Consider the following 19,650-nt stretch of genomic DNA (forward strand, 5'->3'; position numbering starts at 1 on the left):
GGTCTCCAGCTTGCTGACTCACCTGCAGATAATGGGACTTGTCAGCCTCCATAATCACATGAGTCAATTCTTTATAACAAATCTCTTTATACATATATACACATGTATATATGTATACATATATATTCTATATTCTATTGGTTCTGTTTCTCTGGAGAATCCTGACTAATCTAGGTTCCAGGTAGTATTTTTTAAAAAGTTCTGTCTCAGTTAAAGCCACCATGAGTCTCAAGACATGTGTGGCCTAGTTAGTCCTTGCTCTAACTCAGACACGGTGGGCAGCCTAGTACTTGTCTCTTCACTTCCTAGTAAATAAAAGCTTGGATGATCTCTATGTTTCCTTCAGTTCTGAAAATCTGATATATCGAGACTCTAAAAGGACATCTTCCCTGGGTCTGGTCCTTACAGTTCAGGTTCACCCAGGTGAAGATGACCTTGGCATGGAGGGTCAGGTGCCCTGCATTTGGTGCTTATTCAAGACGTGGGTGAAAGAGGAATGATAAAAATAAAAGGGACATTTGTGGTCCTTGAATTAGTATGTGTGACAGCTCTATGAAAAGATAAACCTCAGTGTCCAGTTTCCCTCATTCATGCTCAGGGGATTTGTTCTTATAAGTCCTATCAAGTAGGTAAATCCTCTGTGTATCTGAGAGAGCACAGACTACCAAATATCAATTTACTCACTGCTGTTTGCATGCTATCTCTGTGGTAGGCGCCTACCTAATTTTTCCAGAAAACATGTTCGCTAAAACTCAAACTTGTATGCCATCTTTTATTTGTTTGGTTTAAATACACTGCACACAATAGATTGTTAAGATACGAATACAAGCTTGAAAAATCTAGCATGACCAAAAAAATTATAAAGTGCAGCTCTTTATGTTAGGTTTATCACAATTCTACCAGATTTCAATGTGCATAAAGAGAAGAATTGCAGGCAACCAAATGGAATTAAGATCACATTGCATATTTAGAGAGGCAGAGCATATGGAATTTAGAGTCATGGAGATCCGGCTTTGAATTTCTGCCTTATTAGCTGCAGGATCATTCGACACTTAATCTCTTTCTAGGCCTCAGTTTCCTCAGCTGTAAAAAAAAAAAGGGGGAGGAGTGGGCTGAGGACAGTAAGACCTACTTCATAGGTGAGTTGCAGGGGAGTAGAATATAGTAATTACACAATAAATGGCAGCTATTATGATGACAAATCTACATGTTGAAGGGGGATAGATAAGCCCTACATAGCTTGGGAATTAAGTGAAAAACTGTGTCTCCTTTAAAATTTTACTTCAGTTATTACATTTATTTCTTTTATTAATTTTGGAGGAGTCTCTCATGCAGAAATATAGCTGTGTGTTGTGAGTTTTCATTTACAATTGCCAGGGATATCCTAGTCTTTGATTTGTGCGGGGAATGTCTGTTCAAAGTGAAATGACCACATGTGGCACGAGGAGGGACAGTGATGCCGCATCTTTTTCTTTTCTCTCAAGGGAAGCCCAGGGATTTCCTGAGAAGAGGTAGTAGCAGGGCAAAGACTTATCAGATGAGACATTGTGATCTATGCATTCATCCAGTCTCCTAGGAAGTAAGCCATTGGGATGTTTTTCGAAGTTGAGGTTTGCCATCAATAGTGTCTGGGGAGGCCCCAGACACTATTCTCTATGACTTTATGTACTGCTGTTCTAGGGCAGTTCTACATCTTCCATATAATGTTTTAGAACTAATAAGCATATCCCGTTGCATGGATGTTCTTGATCCCAAATCATTTCATCTAGGAATACTTAAGTCTAGAACTAAAAGCACAACTGTGTTTTAAAGCTTCCAGGCATTGTAAATTTCAGTTTTCTTTAAGTTCTAAAAGAACCTGCTGATGTTTGTGGAAATATTATGTACACTAGTTTATCGATAGTTGGAAGAGTTCATTTCCCTGCCAATCCATCTCTGCAGGCTGCATTTCACATGGGCACAAGAGTCAGTTAAGATGCAGCTTGTCTAGCATGTAAGTATATAGAAAAGAAGCCCAGTTGTTTCCCACACCATCCGAACTGTGGCTCATATAAAACCTGCCAAACTATATATGTATAGCTATATATAATTTGGCACCAAACGTCTTCCTCTCAGAGACAAAGGATACTCTGAGTATTAAAAACATCAAAAGCAGAAAAAGTTAAGTCGTTGCAACAGGTACAGATCTAAGGCAAAGAACTACATCTCGCTGCGGAATCTCAGATCAAACATGCCTGCTTTTTCCTTTCGCCCTTTGGGGTCGTTCCTCTGATAAATAATTCACAGACTGCAGTGCAAAGTAGTTTGCATACTGACAAGATTAAAAAGAATGCTTTGTCTGGGTTAAATTTACAATCTGAAACCTTCCTTTAAAATGTCAAGAAGGTAATTAATTTAAGAAGGTTTGCCAAGCAGAGTCTCCGACCCTGTCAGAAAAATTTCATTTCCTGAGGGTGAAGGGGATGTTGCGTTTATCTTTCCCAAATGCCTGTTTTGGTTTCCATTTTAAGACCATTTTCTCCCTTCCTAATATGCTTTTTATAGCCCTTTTCTTTTTAAGCAAAAATTAACCCAGTATTCTTTCCTGGTGGATTTTTAAAAAGATTATCTAACATAGTCTGCAAATTACCTCTAAATGGGGACTGGAGTACAGGTCAGACCTTTTGACACAAACAGAAGAGGAGCATTTTTCCACAGAGAGAGCTCTCCCCTGCCTGAACATGCAGACAAGCCTCTAGAGGAGCAGTGGGAAATGCATAAATTCAACAGCATGAAAATTCGCTTTTGGCATAGCAAAACATCCTGTCCCACGTATGCTCAGTGGTGTGCGTTCTTACGAATGAATGCTATGACAATCAGTGGGGTTTTTACAGAAGTTCTTCAAGCCAAGTTTACTGGTGTGAAATTTTATTAGCAATTGTGTCCCTTTAGCTAATCCCTGGAGGCATCACAGAAGAGATGAGACAATGCATTGCTGTTTGAAAACCTAATCCAAAATCTACATGTCACATGTGTGCATACACACACACACACACACACACACACACACACACACATACACATGGCAGAAAAAGAAAACGATTAATCAACCCACTAAGACCACGTTGCACTTCCCCTGAAGAGTAAGGTTTGCCAGGGTGCAAATCTAAGTAGATGTCATTTCATTGATGCTAATTGGGAAGAAATAATTTCATCTCTAATTTACTTCAGGAAACAAAGGTCATCTGAAATGAGACATAATGCTAAATAAGAAGGGAAATAGCTCACAATATATGAAATTCTAAATAAGAATCTCATGGTTTTGATGCAAATCTAAATCAGAAATGTGTTCAATAGACATGCTTTTGAATGCTTAGCTGTCCTTCCTAGTTACCAGCTCTTGAACCTGGTGAATGAAGTGTTTGCGTCTCTACAATTCGGTTTCCTGAGATCTCCCTTCTATATCTTGTGTCATCTTGGTGGGGTCAGGATGTGCTATATCAGTTTGACATTTGTGTTCTCTGAGACTTTAGAAAGGCAGCCACTGGATAAATCATTCTGCAGATTCCTCACTCATTACCATCATACCTTGGAAAAAGGGGTATCTCATTAAGGGTATGTGTTGGATTCTATCTATCTTTCATGGAGTCTACACTATTAATATGCTAATACTCAACATTAGTCTCTATAATCTTTTCACTTGGGGTATTCAATTGTCCTTTTAAGAAATATTGAAATTGCCTGCAAATCTTTTGGCAAGTTGTGGTAGTATAGATTAAAAACAAAATATGGTCTAGTAGGAATAAGTATAAAAGCAAATAATCTCACAGCTGAGATTTTTAAACTTAAAATTTAAGTTAAAAAATCTATATTTTCTATTACTCTAAAGATTGCTTTTGAAAATTTCAAGCCATCATTTTAGTTTTTTCAAAGAAAGGGATGGAGAAGAACCTCAGAAACTGATTTCAGAGGAATGTTTAATTTGGAGATGATAGTGTTAGACATAGAAAGAAATATGTGTCAGGGAGGGGTGTAAGTTTGGCCTCTAGGACACCATCTGGAAATTGGCCTAAGTGTTTTGATTTTCCAGCAACAGCAGCCTGCACTTGCTTTAGTCAATGGTATCCAGAATAGAAAAGATCTGGATTCTCCATGTGTTAATGGAAACTCTCAGACACTGGAACCATCATTCAAGGAAAATAATTTATTCAAGAGAAGAACACATTTTAGGAAGGAAGAGGTAGTAAACATCAAATTATTCTGAGATCAAGAAGAATGAATGTTGAGAAAAATACTCTGGACTTGATAGTGGCCTTTGAGAAAGCATTTCAGCAGCTTGCTGGCTTTGCATGTAAGATTTCAGGAGAGTTTTTAAGTGAGATGGGTTGAGGAAATAAACACAGGGAGTTTAAATTACTTTTTGTAGTAAGAAAAAAGGAGAGCTCTGGCACAATGACTCAGAGGGAGTGTAGAATTCCTAGAAGAATTTCTTTTTTTGTTTTTCATTAACATAGAGGATATAGTTATATGTATAGGTCAAGGGAAAAGAACCAGCATATAGAGAGATATAAAATATTCAAGAGAGAGATAGAATAATTAAGAGATTAATATCTTGGGAGAAGCAAGAGGGGTTAGGATCAAGATCACGAGAGGAAAGTGAAGCCTTAGGGGAAAAAGGGAACAGAAGAATTTTTTCTCTGAGACAGGAGGAAGAAGGATTAGTGAATGAATGGAGGCAAGTAGATAGGGAGAAAAGAATTGATAGGATTTAAATTAGTTGACCTCAGTTTTATCAGGAAGTAATAGATGTCGGTGCCTAAAGATAGTGTGGAAGTTTGAGCAGAAGAGATTTGGAACAGATCCTGGAGAGCAGAGAGATGATCCACCATAGATATTTGAGATACTTGACTAGCAGCACAGGTGACAAAGTGGAAGGGAGAGAGAGTGTGCCTTTATAGTGATCCTGCCATGCTTGTAATTTCCTCAGCAATGCTCAGCCATCTGGGAGGTGGATCATAGAAAGCAGAGAGTGAGGTTTCCCAGGGTGGGAAAGACAAAGCTGTGTGCTAGAGAAAGAGAGTGAGGGCGCTCAGCACACTCTTGAGAGCATTGCATGAATGGCTGATAGTGCTGTCAAGCTTGGGCACAGAGGGACGTGATCCAGGATGGGGGTAACAGGCTGGAGGAACAGAACAGGAGGGGATGGGGGCTTGAAGGTGATGATGATGGAGCCTAGGCTCGAGAAGAGTGAGTGAGCATGATTTGAAGAATGACAAAGTGGTCTAGAGGCAGAAAGTGCTAAGACGTGGTTAGGCTTGTGGAGACTAAAAGATAATGGAGAGGACAGTAGTCCGAGTATCTATAAATAGATATATACTACAAGTATATATCCTTGGTATACCACACCAAGGCCATGTGGTATAAGAGTGCTGGAAGATCATCAGCATAGACACTGAGGGGGGGTGGGACAGTTAAGGAAATGTTAAAATTATGATGGAAGAGGCAGAGCCTGGAGAAAATGAAAAATTGGAAAAGCAGTAGGTAGCATGGACTTTGAAAGAAAGATTACTGAGTGATGGCTTCAAACAATAGTCTGGAAGTGATCATGAGGGACAAAGATGATATTGATTGCTTTCTTATCCAGAGACTTTTAGAGAGTAACATTCATTTAATACATATTTAAGCAGTGTCTATTAAGTATAACAGACACTGGACTTAGGAGTGAGCATGCAATTGACAGACCCAGTTTGTCCTTATGTACCTTAAAATCTAGTGGGAAACACATAGACTAAATTTATAAAATACATAATTATAAATCATGGAAAGATCTATGAAGAAAACAAGCATAATGATATTTTGATAGAGAAATGATCAAATTATTCCTACTTGGTTATATTTGTGCCCCAGTAGCAAGAGTGAGAGCATTAACTCACAGCCTGAACAATCCTTTTAAAACATGTATCAGATCATATTCTCCCCTTTTAAAAGCTCTTATTTCTATTACTCTTGGGATAAACTCCAAATTCCTTATCAAGGTCTAATAGATCCCACATGATCTGATTCCTTAAATCTCTCTAAACTCTTCTCTTTCCATTTTCCACCTTCTTTCTCACTCCGGTGACTCCATCCTTTCTGCTCCTCAAGGATGCCGATTGCTTTCCCACTGCAGGCCCTGGAACACGGGCCTCCCAGGCCCTCCTGCTCTTACACCTCTGCCTTCTCTCAGCTTCCTCTCTTCTTTTCAAAGAGACCCTCATTGATTTCCCTTGATAAGATATCTTGGATTCCTCTATCCTACTGTTCACATCTCATCCATCAGTGAGACCTCCCATTTCAGCTTCTTAAATAAATCCTCTCAAATCTTTGTCTCCTTGGCTATGTTTACAACCACCAAGTATCAATTCAATCTATCACCATCTCGTCTATAACTGTAATTCCTAGTCTTATCATAAAAGACTGGCAAGTCAGCTGTTCCTTTTCTAGGAACCCTAAACAGGAAAAGTTTCAAGCTGAGATATCTGATTCTAAATGGACCTTCCTAAGCATGGCTACCAACTTGTACTCAACAAGGTGCAGACCAGCCCTTGAACTCTCATCTCCCCAGCAGAGAGGGAACAAGGAATACAGAATGTGTGTGCCTGGAAGGGTAATTAAATGTGTCAGGTTTTAGCATATTGGGTTGTGCAATGGAGAGGTTGTTCTAGGACTTTGGTATCAAATATACCTGTATTCGCAATCTAGCTTTTCCACTTACAAGCCCTGTGAACTTCAACTAGTACTTTAGATTCTTGGTGTCTTGGTGTCCTCATAAATAAAATGGGAACAATGTCTGCTTTAAAAGGTTGTTGTGAGGATAGTGTAAGTGTCAAGTAGAGTGCCTGGTCCATTCTGGACACTCAGTGTTAATTCCTTCTACTTTGTTTTTCTTAGGTTTTGCCTAGGAGACAGGGATATAAATTCCCAAAAGCAACCCCATGCATTTTGAACCATGACCATTGCTGGCTGAGGGACTGCCCCATGCAGTAACTCCAAATTCAATCCACATTCTCTGTAAAGCAAGGATGGGAAAGTTGAGTTTGGAAGTTCTCAAAAACAGAAGAACATTACACATGCTGATCCTTGTTTGCACTATTGCATTGTGTTTATTTCTACATTTCCAAGAATCATACTATTTAAGAGCTGGAAGAGTCCTTAGAGGGCATTCTGTGGTATAGTAAATATAACTCTGTGCCTGGGGTCAGGAGATAAGGATTGGAGGCTTGGATTTGCAGCTAATGAGCCATATGTCTCATAGTACCTGCCCTGCTTACCTCATTGAGTTGGTGAGCCTTTGGTAGGATGAATCAAGGCTCCTCAGGAGCATGCCAGAGAGGCAGTAAGTGCTTATTGTTTAGACCAACCATCAGGGTTTTTCTTTGTTTGTTTGTTTGATGTTTTCAGACTTGCTTTTTCTGTTTTGCTTTGTTGAAGTCACAAGGGTTTTTCTTTGTTTGTTTGTTTGATGTTTTCAGACTTGCTTTTTCTGTTTGCTTTGTCAGTGTAAGAGGTGAGGAAGAGTGTCTGGGGAACAAGGGCTTTGAGCAAGGAAGACAGCGTGCTCTGGAGACTGTCTGATATAACCACCTCCATCGGCCTCCTCCAGAGAACTTCAGTGAAACTACATAGCACTGCAGTCATTTTGGAAATTGATTTTTGTATGTTCAGATGTTACAATATGTGCAGTTGGCCACCAGGATAGTCTATAGTGAATGCAGGGCTATTCCCAAGAAATTCAATAACATGTGGGTAACTCGAATGGCAAACTAAGTGATACTTAAGAAAGCACCTTAGAAGTGCATATTGTAATCAGCAGTAAACTGTTATTCTTTGCTTCAACACAATGACTTTGCAGATGAAAAATCTGAAGCTCACAAAGTTTATGTGATTTGTATGTGGGTATTTTAGCATATTTCATGGAGAATTTTAAGAGGACCAAATGAAATGTAAGGCACTTGGCTTAGGCCTTGGCACATAAGCATTCAATAAGTGTTATTATTATTATTATTGTTGTTCTACTGCTGCAGTTGATACTGCTGGTGGCGAAGGAAAACCTGCTGGGAGACTGTTTCCCGACATCCAGTCTATTGTACCTTCTTTCTTTTGCAATTGCCATGAAATTTTTTTAAAAAGCATCTTTATTGGAGTATAATTGCTTTACAATGGTGTGTTAGTTTCTGCTTTATAACAAAGTGAATCAGTTATACATATACATATATCCCCATATCTCCTCCCTCTTGCATCTCCCTCCCACCCTCCCTATCCCACCCCTCTAAGTGGTCAAAAAGCACCTAGCTGATCTCCCTGTGCTATGTGGCTGCTTCCCACTAGCTATCTATTTTACATTTGGTAGTGTATATATGTCCATGCCACTCTTTCACTTTGTCCCAGCTTACCCTTTCCCCTCCCCATATCCTCAAATCCATTCTCTAGTAGGTCTGCATCTTTATTCCTGTCTTGCCCCTAGGTTCTGCAGGAGCATTTTTTTTTTTTTTAGATTCCATATTTATGTGTTAGCGTATGGTATTTTTTTTTCTCTTTCTGACTTACTTCACTCTGTGTGACAGACTCTAGGTCCATGCACCTCACTACAAATAACTCAGTTTTGTTTGTTTTTATGGCTAAGTAATATCCCCTTGTATATATGTGCCACATCTTCCTTATCCATTCATCAGTTGATGGACACTTAGGTGGTTTCCATGTCCTGGCTATTGTAAATAGAGCTGCAGTGAACATTGTGGTACATGACTCTTTTTGAATTATGGTTTTCTCAGGGTATATACCCAGTAGTGGGATTGCTGGGTCGTATGGTTCTATTTGTAGTTCTGTATATTTGTAGTTTGTATAGTTCTATTTGTAGTTTTTTAAGGAACCTCCATACTGTTCTCCATAGTGGCTGTATCAATTTACATTCCCACCAACAGTGCAAGAGTGTTCCCTTTTCTCCACACCCTCTCCAGCATTTATTGTTTGTAGATTTTTTGATGATGACCATTCTGACCAATGTGAGATGATGTCTCAATTTAGTTTTGATTTGCATTTCTCTAATGATTAATGATGTTGAGCTTTCTTTCATGTGTTTGTTGGCAATCTGTATATCTTCTTTGGAGAAATGTCTAGTTAGCTCTTCTGCCCATTTTTGTATTGGGTTGTTTGTTTTTTTGATATTGAGCTACATGAGCTGCTTGTAAATTTTGGAGATTAATCCTTTGTCAGTTTCTTCATTTGCAAATATTTTCTCCCATTCTGAGGGTTGTCTTTTGGTCTTGTTTATGGTTTCTTTTACTGTGCAAAAGTTTTAAGTTTCATTAGGTCTCATTTGTTCAATTTTGTTTTTATTTCCATTTCTGTAGGAGGTGGGTCAAAAAGGATCTTTCTGTGATTGATGTCATAGAGTGTTCTGCCTATGTTTTCCTCTAAGAGTTTAATAGTGTCTGGCCTTATATTTAGGTCTTTAATCCATTTGAGTTTATTTTTGTGTATGGTGTTAGGGAGTGTTCTAATTTCATTCTTTGACATGTAGCTGTCCAGTTTTCCCAGCACCACTAATTGAGGAGGCTGTCTTTTCTCCACTGTATATGCTTGCCTCCATTATCAAAGATAAGGTGATCATATATGTGTGGGTTTATCTTTGGGCTTTCTATCCTGTTCCATTGATCTATATTTCTTTTTTTATGCCACTACATGTCTTGATTACTGTAGATTTGTAGTAGAGTCTGAAGTCAGGGAGCCTGATTCCTCCAGCTCCATTTTTCTTTCCCAAGATTGCTTTGGCTATTCGGGATCTTTGGTGTTTCCATACAAATTGTGTAATTTTTTTGTTCTAGTTCTTTGAAAAATGCCAGTGGTATTTTGGTAGGGATTGCATTGAATCTGTAGATTGCTTTGTATAGTAGTCATTTGCACAATGTTGATTCTTCCAATCCAAGAACATGGTATATCTCTCCATCTATTTGTATCATCTTTAATTTCTTTCATCAGTGTCTTATTATTTTCTGCACACAGGTCTTTTGTCTCCTTAGGTAGGTAGGTTTATTCCTAGATATTTTATTCTTTTTTTTGCAATGGTAAATGGGAGTGTTTTCTTAATTTCACTTTCAGATTCTTCATCATTAGTGTATAGGAATGCAAAAGACTTCTGTGCAGTAATTTTGTATCCCGCTACTCTACCAAATGCATTGATTAGCTCTAGTAGTTTTCTGGTAGCATCTTTAGGATTCTCTATGTATAGCATCATGTCATCTGAAAACAGTGACCGCTTTACTTCTTCTCTTCCGATTTGGATTCCTTTAATTTCTTTTTCTTCTCTGATTGCTGTGGCTAAAAATTCCAAAATTATGTTGAATAATAGTGGTGAGAGTGGGCAACCTTGTCTTCTTCCTGATCTTAGTGGAAATGGTTTCAAGTTTTCACCATTGAGGACAATGTTGGCTGTGGGCTTGTCATATATGACCTTTATTATGTTGAGGTAAGTTCCCTCTATACCTATTTTCTGGATGATTTTTATCATAAATGGGTGTTGAATTTTGTCGAAAGCTTTTTCTGCATCTATTGAGATGATCATATGGTTTTTCTCCTTCAATTTGTTAATATGGTGTATCACATGGATTGATTTGCATATATTGAGGAATCCTTCTATTCCTGTGATAAACCCCACTTGATCATGGTGCATGATCTTTTTAATGTGCTGTTGGATTCTGTTTGCTAGTATTTTGTTGAGGATTTTTGCATCTATGTTCATCAGTGATATTGGCCTGTAGTTTTCTTTTTTTCTGACATCTTTGTCTGGTTTTGGCATCAGGGTGATGGTGGCCTCATAGAATGAGTTTGGGAGTGTTTCTCCCTCTGCTATATTTTGGAAGAGTTTGAAAAGGATAGGTGTTAGCTCTTCTCTAAATGTTTGATAGAATTCACCTGTGAAGCCATCTGGTCCTGAGCTTTTGTTTGTTGGAAGATTTTTAATCACAGTTTCAATTTCAGTGCTTGTGATTGGTCTGTTCATATTTTCTATTTCTTCCTGGTTCAGTCTCGGAAGGTTGTACATTTGTTAAATTTGTCTATTTCTTCCAGGTTGTCTATTTTATTGGCATAGAGTTGCTTGTAGTAATCTCACATGATCTATTGTATTTCTGCAGTGTCAGTTGTTACTTCTCCGTTTTCATTTCTAATTCTATTCATTTGAGTCTTCTCCCTTTTATTCCTGATGAGTCTGCCTAATGGTTTATCAATTTTGTTTATCTTCTCAAAGAACAAGCTTTTAGTTGTATTGATCTTTGCTATAGCTTCCTTCATTTCTTTTTCATTTATTTCTGATCTGATCTTTATGATTTCTTTCTCTCTGCTAACTTGGGGGTTTTTTTGTTCTTCTTTCTCTAATTGCTTTAGGTGTAAGGTTAGATTGTTTATTTGAGATGTTTCTTGTTTCTTGAGGTAGGATTGTATTGCTGTAAACTTCCCTTTTAGGACTGCTTTTGCTGTATCCCATAGGTTTTGGGTCATCGTGTTTTCATTGTCATTTGTTTCTAGGTATTTTTTGATTCCCTCTTTGATTTCTTCAGTGATCTCTTGGTTATTAAGTATTGTTTAGCCTCCATGTGTTTGTACTTTTTACAGATTTTTTCCTGTAATTTATGTCTAGTCTCATAGCATTGTTGTCAGAAAAGATACTTGATACAATTTCAATTTTCTTAGATTTACCAAGACTTGATTTGTGACCCAAGATATGATCTATCCTGGAGAATGTTCCATGAGCACTTGAGAAAAATGTGTATTCTGTTGTTTTTGGATGGAATGTCCTATAAATATCAATTAAGTCCATCTTGTTTAATGTATCATTTAAAACTTGTGTTTTTTATTTATTTTCATTTTGGATGATCTGTCCATTGGTGAATATGGGTTGTTAAAGTCCCCTACTATGATTGTGTTACTGTCAATTTCCCCTTTTATGGCTGTTAGTATTTGCCTTATGTATTGAGGTGTTCCTATGTTGGGTGCATAAATATTTACTATTGTTATATCTTCTTCTTGGATTGATCCCTTGATCATGATGTAGTGTCCTTTTTTGTCTCTTATAATAGTCTTTGTTTTAAAGCCTATTTTGTCTGATGTGAGAATTGCTACTCTAGCTTTCTTTTGATTTCCATTTGCATGGAATATCTTTTTCCATCCCCTCACTTTCAGTCTGTATGTGTCCCTAGGTCTGAAGTGGGTCTCGTTTAGATAGCACATTTAGGGGTCTTGTTTTTGTACCCATTCAGCCAGTCTATGTCTTTCAGTTGGAGGATGTAATCCATTTACATTTAAAGTATTATCGATATGTATGTTCCTATTACTAGTTTCTTAATTGTTTGGGGTTTGTTATTGTAGGTCTTTTCCTTCTCTAGTGTTTCCTGCCCAGAGCAGTTCCTTTAGCATTTATTGTAAAGCTGGTTTGGTGGTGCTGAATTCTCTTAGCTTTTGCTTGTCTGTCAAGTTTTTCTTTTCTCCACCAAATCTGAATGAGATCCTTGCTGGGTAGAGTAATCTTCGTTCTAGGTTTTTCCCTTTCACTACTTTTTTTTCCCAAAATTATTTATTTGTTTATTTTTACTGTGTTGGGTCTTTGTTTCTGTGCGAGGGCCTTCTCTAGTTGTGGCAGCAGGGGCCACTCTTCATCGCGGTGCGTGGGCTTCTCACTGTCGCGGCCTCTCTTGTTGAGGAGCACAGGCTCCAGATGTGCAGGCTCAGTAGTTGTGGCTCATGGGCGTAGTTGCTCCGTGGCACATGGGATCCTCCCAGACCAGGGCTTGAACCCGTGTCCCCTGCATTAGCAGGCAGATTCTCAACCACTGTGCCACCAGGGAAGCCCTCCCCTTCATCACTTTAAATATGTCCTGCCACTCCGTTCTGTCCTGCAGAGTTTCTGCTGAAAGATCAGCTGTTAACCTTATGGGTATTCCCTTGTATGTTATTTGTTGTTTTTCCCTTGCTGCTTTTAATATTTTTTCTTTAATTTTTGGTAGTTTGATTACTATGTGTCTTGGCATGTTTCTCCTTGGATTTATCCTGTATGGGACTCTCTATGCTTCTGATTAACTATTTCCTTTCGCATATTAGGGAAGTTTTCAACTATAATCTCTTCAAATATTTTCTCACTCCCTTTCTTTTTCTCTTCTACTTTTGGGACCCCTATAATTCGAATGTTGGTGCATTTAATGTTGTCACAGAGGTCTCTGAGACTGTTCTCAATTCTTTTTTTTTTTTTTTTTTCTTTATTCTGCTCTGCAGTAGTTATTTCCACTATTTTATCTTTCAGGTCACTTATCCATTTTTCTGCTCAGTTATTCTGCTATTGATCCCTTCTAGAGAATTTTAAATTTCATTTATTGTGTTGTTCATCACTGTTTGTTTGCTCTTTAGTTCTTCTAGGTCCTTGTTAAATATTTCTTGTTATTTTCTCCATTCTATTTCCAAGATTTTGGATCATCTTTACTATCATTATTCTGAATTCTTTTTCAGGTAGACTGCCTATTTCCTCTTCATTTGTTAGGTCTGGTGGGTTTTTATCTTGCTCCTTCATCTGCTGTGTGTTTCTCTGTCTTCTCATTTTGCTTAATTTACTGTGTTTGGGGTCTCCTTTTCGCAGGCTGCTGGTTCATAGTTCCCGTTGTTTTTGGCGTCTGTCCCCAGTGGCTAAGGTTGGTTCAGTGGGTTGTTGTAGCCTTCGTGGTGGAGGGGACTAGTGCCTGTGTTCTGGTGGATGAGGCTGCATCTTGTCTTTCTGGTGGGGAGGTCCATGTCTGGTTGTGTGTTTTGGGGTGTCTGTGGCCTTATTATGATTTTAGACAGCACCTCTGCTAATGGGTGGGTTGTGTCCTGTATTGCTAGTTGTTTGGCATAGGGTGTCCAGCACTGTAGTTTGCTGGTCGTTGAGTTGAGCTGGGTCTTGGCGTTGAGATGGAGATCTCTGGGAGATTGTCACCATTTGATATTATGTGGAGGTTGGAGGTCTCTTGTGGACCAATGTCCTGAACTTGGCTCTCCCACCTCAGAGGCACAGCCCTGATGCCTGGCTGGAGCACCAAGAGCCTGTCATCCACATGGCTCAGAATAAAAGGGAGAAAAAAAAGAAAGAAAGAAAGACGATAAAATAAAATAAAGTTATTAAAATAAAAAATAATTTAAAAATTTTTTTTAAGTAATTAAAAAAAAGAAAGAGAGCATAAAACAAATCCACCATAATAAGCACTACAAATTATAGTAAACAAACAAACAAAAAACGTACAGACAGAACCCCAGGACAAATGGTAAAAGCAAAGTTATACAGACAAAATCACACACAGAAGCATACACATACACACTCACAAAAAGAGAAAAAGGGAAAAAATATATATATATATATCGTTGCTCCCAAAATCCACCTCAATTTGGGATGATTCGTTCTCTATTCAGGTATTACACAGATGTAGGATACATCAAGTTGATTGTGGAGATTTACTCCACTGCTCCTGAGGCTGCTGGGAGAGATTTCCCTGTCTCTTCTTTGTTCGCAAAGCTCCTGGGGTTCAGCTTTGGATTTGGCCTCGCCTCTGCTTGTAGGTCGCCTGAGGGCATCTGTTCTTCGCTCAGACAGGACGGGGTTAAAGGAGCAGCTGATTCAGGGGCTCTGGCTCACTCAGGCCGTGGGGCGGGAGGGGCAGGGAATGCAGGGCGAGCCTGCGGCAGCAGAGGCCGGCGTGACTTTGCACCAGCCTGAGGCGTGCCGCGCGTTCTCCCGGGGACGTTGTCCCTGGATCACGGGACCCCTGCAGTGGCGGGCTGTACAGGCTCCTGGGAGGGGAGGTGTGGAGAGTGACCTGTGCTCGCACACAGACCTCTTGGTGGCGGCAGCAGCAGCCTTAGCGTCTCATGCCCATCTCTGGGGTCCGCGCTGATAGCCGCGGCTCTTGCCCGTCTCTGGAGCTCCTTTAAACAGCGCACTTAATCCCCTCTCCTCGTGCGCCAGGAAACAAAGAGGGAAGAAAAAGTCTCTTGCCTCTTCGGCAGCTCCAGACTTTTCCCGGACTCCCTCCTGGCTAGCTGTGGTGCACTAACCCCTTCTGGCTGTGTTCACGCCGTCAACCCCAGTCCTCTCCCTGGGATCCGACCGAAGCCCGAGCCTCAGCTGCCAGCCGCCACCCGTCCCGGCGGGTGAGCAGACAAGCCTCTCGGGCTGGTGAGTGCTGGTCGGCACCTATCCTCTGTGCGGGAATCTCTCCGCTTTGCCCTCCGCACCCTGTTACTGCGCTCTCCTCCGTGGCTCCGAAGCTCCCCTCCTCTGCCACCCGCAGTGTCCGCCCGCGAAGGGGCTTCTAGTGTGTTGGAACCTTTCCTCCTTTACGGCTCCCTCCCACTGGTGCAGGTCCCATCCCTATTCTTTTGTCTCTGTTCGTTCTTTTTTCTTTTGCCCTACCCAGGTACGTGGGGAGTTTCTTGCCTTTTGGGAGGTCTGAGGTCTTCTGCCAGCGTTCAGTAGGTGTTCTGTAGGAGCTGTTCCATCAGATGTATTTCTGATGTATATGTGGGGAGGAAGGTGATCTCCGTGTCTTATTCTTCCGCCATCTTGAAGCTCTGCCGTGCAATTTTTATTTGCAAAGTTGTTGTTGATTTTATTGTATCACAAATTCTAAAAATGTAAATATGATGGAATAGATTGGGATAAAACATGTCTGGAGCAAGCTTATGCAATTTTTAAAAAGCAAAACAAAAAATTAACACTCTTGATCTAACTAAAGTTATTATCACCAACAAAAGTGAGAATGAATGGTCAACTGGAATTGACAAATGATAAATACCCATCCAGCTCTATTACTCTTAGTGCCGAAACTATTCCAAGCCCTAAGTGAGACATTTAATTAGGATTTGGTGAGGTGCATTTCATTCATGCTTGTTCATTCTTCACTCAGAAAACCTTTACTGAGTGCCTTTTATGTGAAGGCACAGTTCTAGCTAACATTAATTGAGTGCTTCTTTTGTTTAGAACTATCTTGTAAGGAAATGTGGAAGGAAAACCTTCTGGAAGAGAGACACAGTGCTGTCTACAACACATCCATGCAAAACATCCTACTAACAAGGGGAAGATGAGAAGTAGTGGAAGGAGGCAGAGTCAAGGACTGTTCAGAAATCTCTAGATTTAATCCCCAAAGTCTTCCTGGAGGAGGGGGAAATCTATACAGTGATGCCCTGCAGGTGGTAATGGGCAGGAAAGAGGGAGGAATTTCCAAGATAAGGGTATTGCAGGCCTTGGTGACCTAGCAGCTATGTGGCTGCTAGTTTTCCTTCTTTCCTGCACTGCAGGAATTTTTTCTTAGAAATGTGGCTTCAGAAACATATTGTTCAATTTTGCACATCTCCCCACCTTTCCCTGAATCTCTTATGCTATTATAAAGAAACTTAAAAGAGCCTGCTAAAGAGAAGTTCTCTGCCTTCAGCATTGTCAAATTCTAACACTCACTATACATCATGCACTCAAGACTTTCCCTTCCTCCCTCTCTCACTCCCTCACTCCCTTCCTTCCTTCCTCCCTTCCTTCCTTCCTTCTTTCCTTCCTCTTCCAAACTCTCTTCTGCATCTCAGGGTAGAAGCAGCTAAATTAGACCTTTTAGAATTCTACTTCCAGCAGGGTTCCGGGTTAGATTCTACCAAAAAGAAGCACTGCACAAGATTTGGAAGATAGGAGAAGGGAAAAGCCATTTATCTCTGGTGGCAGTTGCAGGCATACCTTTCAGCAGTCAGCAGACATGAGATTTACAGCAGCTTCCAGGGGAGCTCCTGCAAATCACCTGCTTTGGTACTGCAGTCAGGGGAGATTATCAGCAGGAATTTCCCTATATTTCCCTCTACCCAAACTTCCTGAAGTCCAGCCGTGGTTTTTCTTTCACCTTGGTATCCTAGCTCTTTAAGTGGTTGTGTAAATCCCTACTTATTAGTATTATATTGTAACTTGAAATAAAATTTTTTGAAGTCATCATGCTAGGCTAAGTTTTGTGATAAATCTCAGTGGCTTAACATAATAAATTTATTTTTTGATTATGTCTTAGTCTAATGGAGGTGGTGGTCATAGGAAAGGTAGTCGGGGGTGAGGGACTCTGTTTCAAAGAGCCATCTGGGGACTCAAGCTGATGGAGGCTCTCATATATATCTTCAGCCTGGCTTCAGGAAGCCTTGGACATTTGCATCCGGCCGAAAGACAAGGAAAGAAGGTTGAGAAAAGTGATTTCATGCATCAAGTCTACATTGGCACACACCACTTCCTCCCATATTCCACTGATCAATCATAATCACCAGTGCAACTGCAAGAGGGGATGGAAAATTTGGAGTAGCTGTGTGCTGTGGCTCCTTTCACTTGGCCCAAGCCTTAGGTCTTGGTGTTTCTAGGAGTTCTGAAACCAGATCACTCTCTCTTTTTTTTTTTCTCACTCTGCCCTTTTACTGTCACTTTGCCCTTTCTGCCTTTTTACTCTTACCTGTACTCATTACTTCAACTTCTACCTCTGCTCTTGGTTTCTCCTCTACCTGGAATGTCCTTTCCCTTTTTGTCCTTCTGGTGAATGCCCTCCAAGGCACCAATGGTATCTCCTTTTTGAAATTATCTATGAGTATCCATTGGTACCTCCTCAGGCCTTTTTTGCACATAGCTATAAAACACAAACTAGTAGCTGTAAAACTCAAATCTGATCTCAGTACAGACAGTTATTTGTTAGACACAGGTATTTGCTAACTGCTTTCTTTTCCAGTCAGTGTAAGTTCTTTGTGGGTAAGGAAAACAAGTCATGTATTCTGAGTCCCCTGCTCTGACTTCTCAAAATGTAGTAGGTGCTCATTAAATGTTGTTTAATTGAATTGATAGATCTGGCTGTCTAAGTATTGACAAATTGGAGTAACTGAACAATAGTCCTAGTCATTCTCCCAAATATAATACAAATATTATTAATATAAATTAAAATAAAACCTCTGTGGTTTGGTAATATGTTCACAGCCAGTATTTAAACATAAATGCAGAATGAATTGATTAAAAATAATGAATACTTTAAGTAAAGAATTTGTATACACATGCTAAAATAACTCCCCCATGAATTTTTTCTACAACTTGCAAATCCTTTGTGCAGTTGGCGTTCGTTACAATAGGTCATTGACAAGGTACACATTCAATACAGCTCTTCCTGGCTCATAGATTTCCTGCCATATTCATCTGCTCTACGTGGATTCCATCCCCTTACATTCTTTTTTTTTTTGCGGTACGCGGGCCTCTCACTGTTGTGGCCTCTCCCGTTGCGGAGCACAGGCTCCGGACACGCAGGCTCAGCGGCCATGGCTTACGGGCCCAGCCGCTCCGCGGCATGTGGGATCTTCCCGGACCGGGGCACGAACCCGTGTCCCCTGCATTGGCAGGCGGGCTCTCAACCACTGCGCCACCAGGGAAGCCCCATCCCCTTACATTCTGTTCTCTTCTCTCCTCCTCCAATCTTCCCTCCTGCCTTCTCCCCTCCCCTAATTGATCACCAGCTCCACTGAGCTTGAAAAGTTGTGACATCTAGAAGAGAGAAAGAAACACGATAAATCCATGGAGGGACAGACATTTTTCCACCATAAATTTCTATTCTTGAGTACTCCTCTCTACCCTAGGATGTGATTTTTAGCAGATTTTTTTTTTTTTTTACAAGCACTGGGTTTATTTAGGCAACACATCACCAAGAAATATAATTGTGACATAAACAATGTCTATAATTTGTCTCAGAGCCATTATCTTTTCTTTGAATTAGCACTAGATCAATACCCTAGTAGGTTGTCAGGAGCATTGTATTGATGTCTCTGTAAACAAGTAAACTAACATTTTATCTTGTTTTACTAGGTATTCTGCTTGGCAATGGGAGAGGGGGTGAACAAAGAGATAAAAGTAAGTTCTTTGTCCTCAAATAATTTACAGTCTATCTATAAATTTGAGATGTTGTTAATTTATGCTTGTGGAAAAATTCATAGAACTTTCTTTACAAAATTCTAAAATTCTGCTTTAGGATTCATTTCAGATCAAATACTTTCCTGTTCATCTTTTTAACTTCTCTGGCTTTTAACTGCATCTCATCATCAGAGCTTTTTTTATTCCTGTGCTTATATTTGCACATCCATTCACTCATTCTACAAATATTTAATGGGCACCTACTATGTGTGGGTCATTATAGCTTTTAGGGACACAGCAGAGGACAAAGTCCCTGCCCTCAAAGAACTTGTGTTTCAATGAGAGAGAGAGAGACAATAAACAAACAAACATAATGTGGTCAATAAGTGCCATCAAGAAAAAATAAAACACGTTAAAATGATAAAAAGGCCAGGAAGTGCTATTTTAGTGAGAATGGTCAGGGAGGTTATCTCTGAGGAGGTAACTTTTGAGTAGAGACATGATTGAAGTAGGAATTAACCATGAAGAGAACTAGTAAACAGCATTCTAGGTAGAAAGAGCAGCAAGTGAAAAGGGCCTGGGGCAGGAATGAGCTTGACACATTTATAGAACAGATAGAAAGCCTCTGTGGCTAGAGCTAAGTTAATAGAACTAAGTTACACATGCATAACTTTTTAGTTCATCAAATCTTTTCACATCCATTATTCTATTTGTACCTCACA

The 19,650-nt window shown here is 39.8% G+C and overlaps 1 long non-coding RNA gene across 1 annotated transcript in view; it reads left to right on the plus strand.

Moving 5' to 3' along the window:
* The window catches only part of LOC136792273 (uncharacterized), a 130,280-nt gene extending 111,360 nt beyond the window's left edge, over positions 1-18,920 (plus strand). Inside the window, exon 3 of the long non-coding RNA XR_010835831.1 lies at positions 18,884-18,920. This is a non-coding gene — a long non-coding RNA (uncharacterized lncRNA). The remainder of the gene's footprint in view (positions 1-18,883) is intronic.
* Positions 18,921-19,650: the final 730 nt, after the last annotated feature.

Source organism: Kogia breviceps, chromosome 12, assembly GCF_026419965.1.
Source record: "Kogia breviceps isolate mKogBre1 chromosome 12, mKogBre1 haplotype 1, whole genome shotgun sequence".
In the NCBI taxonomy this organism is placed as follows: Eukaryota; Metazoa; Chordata; class Mammalia; order Artiodactyla; family Physeteridae; genus Kogia; species Kogia breviceps.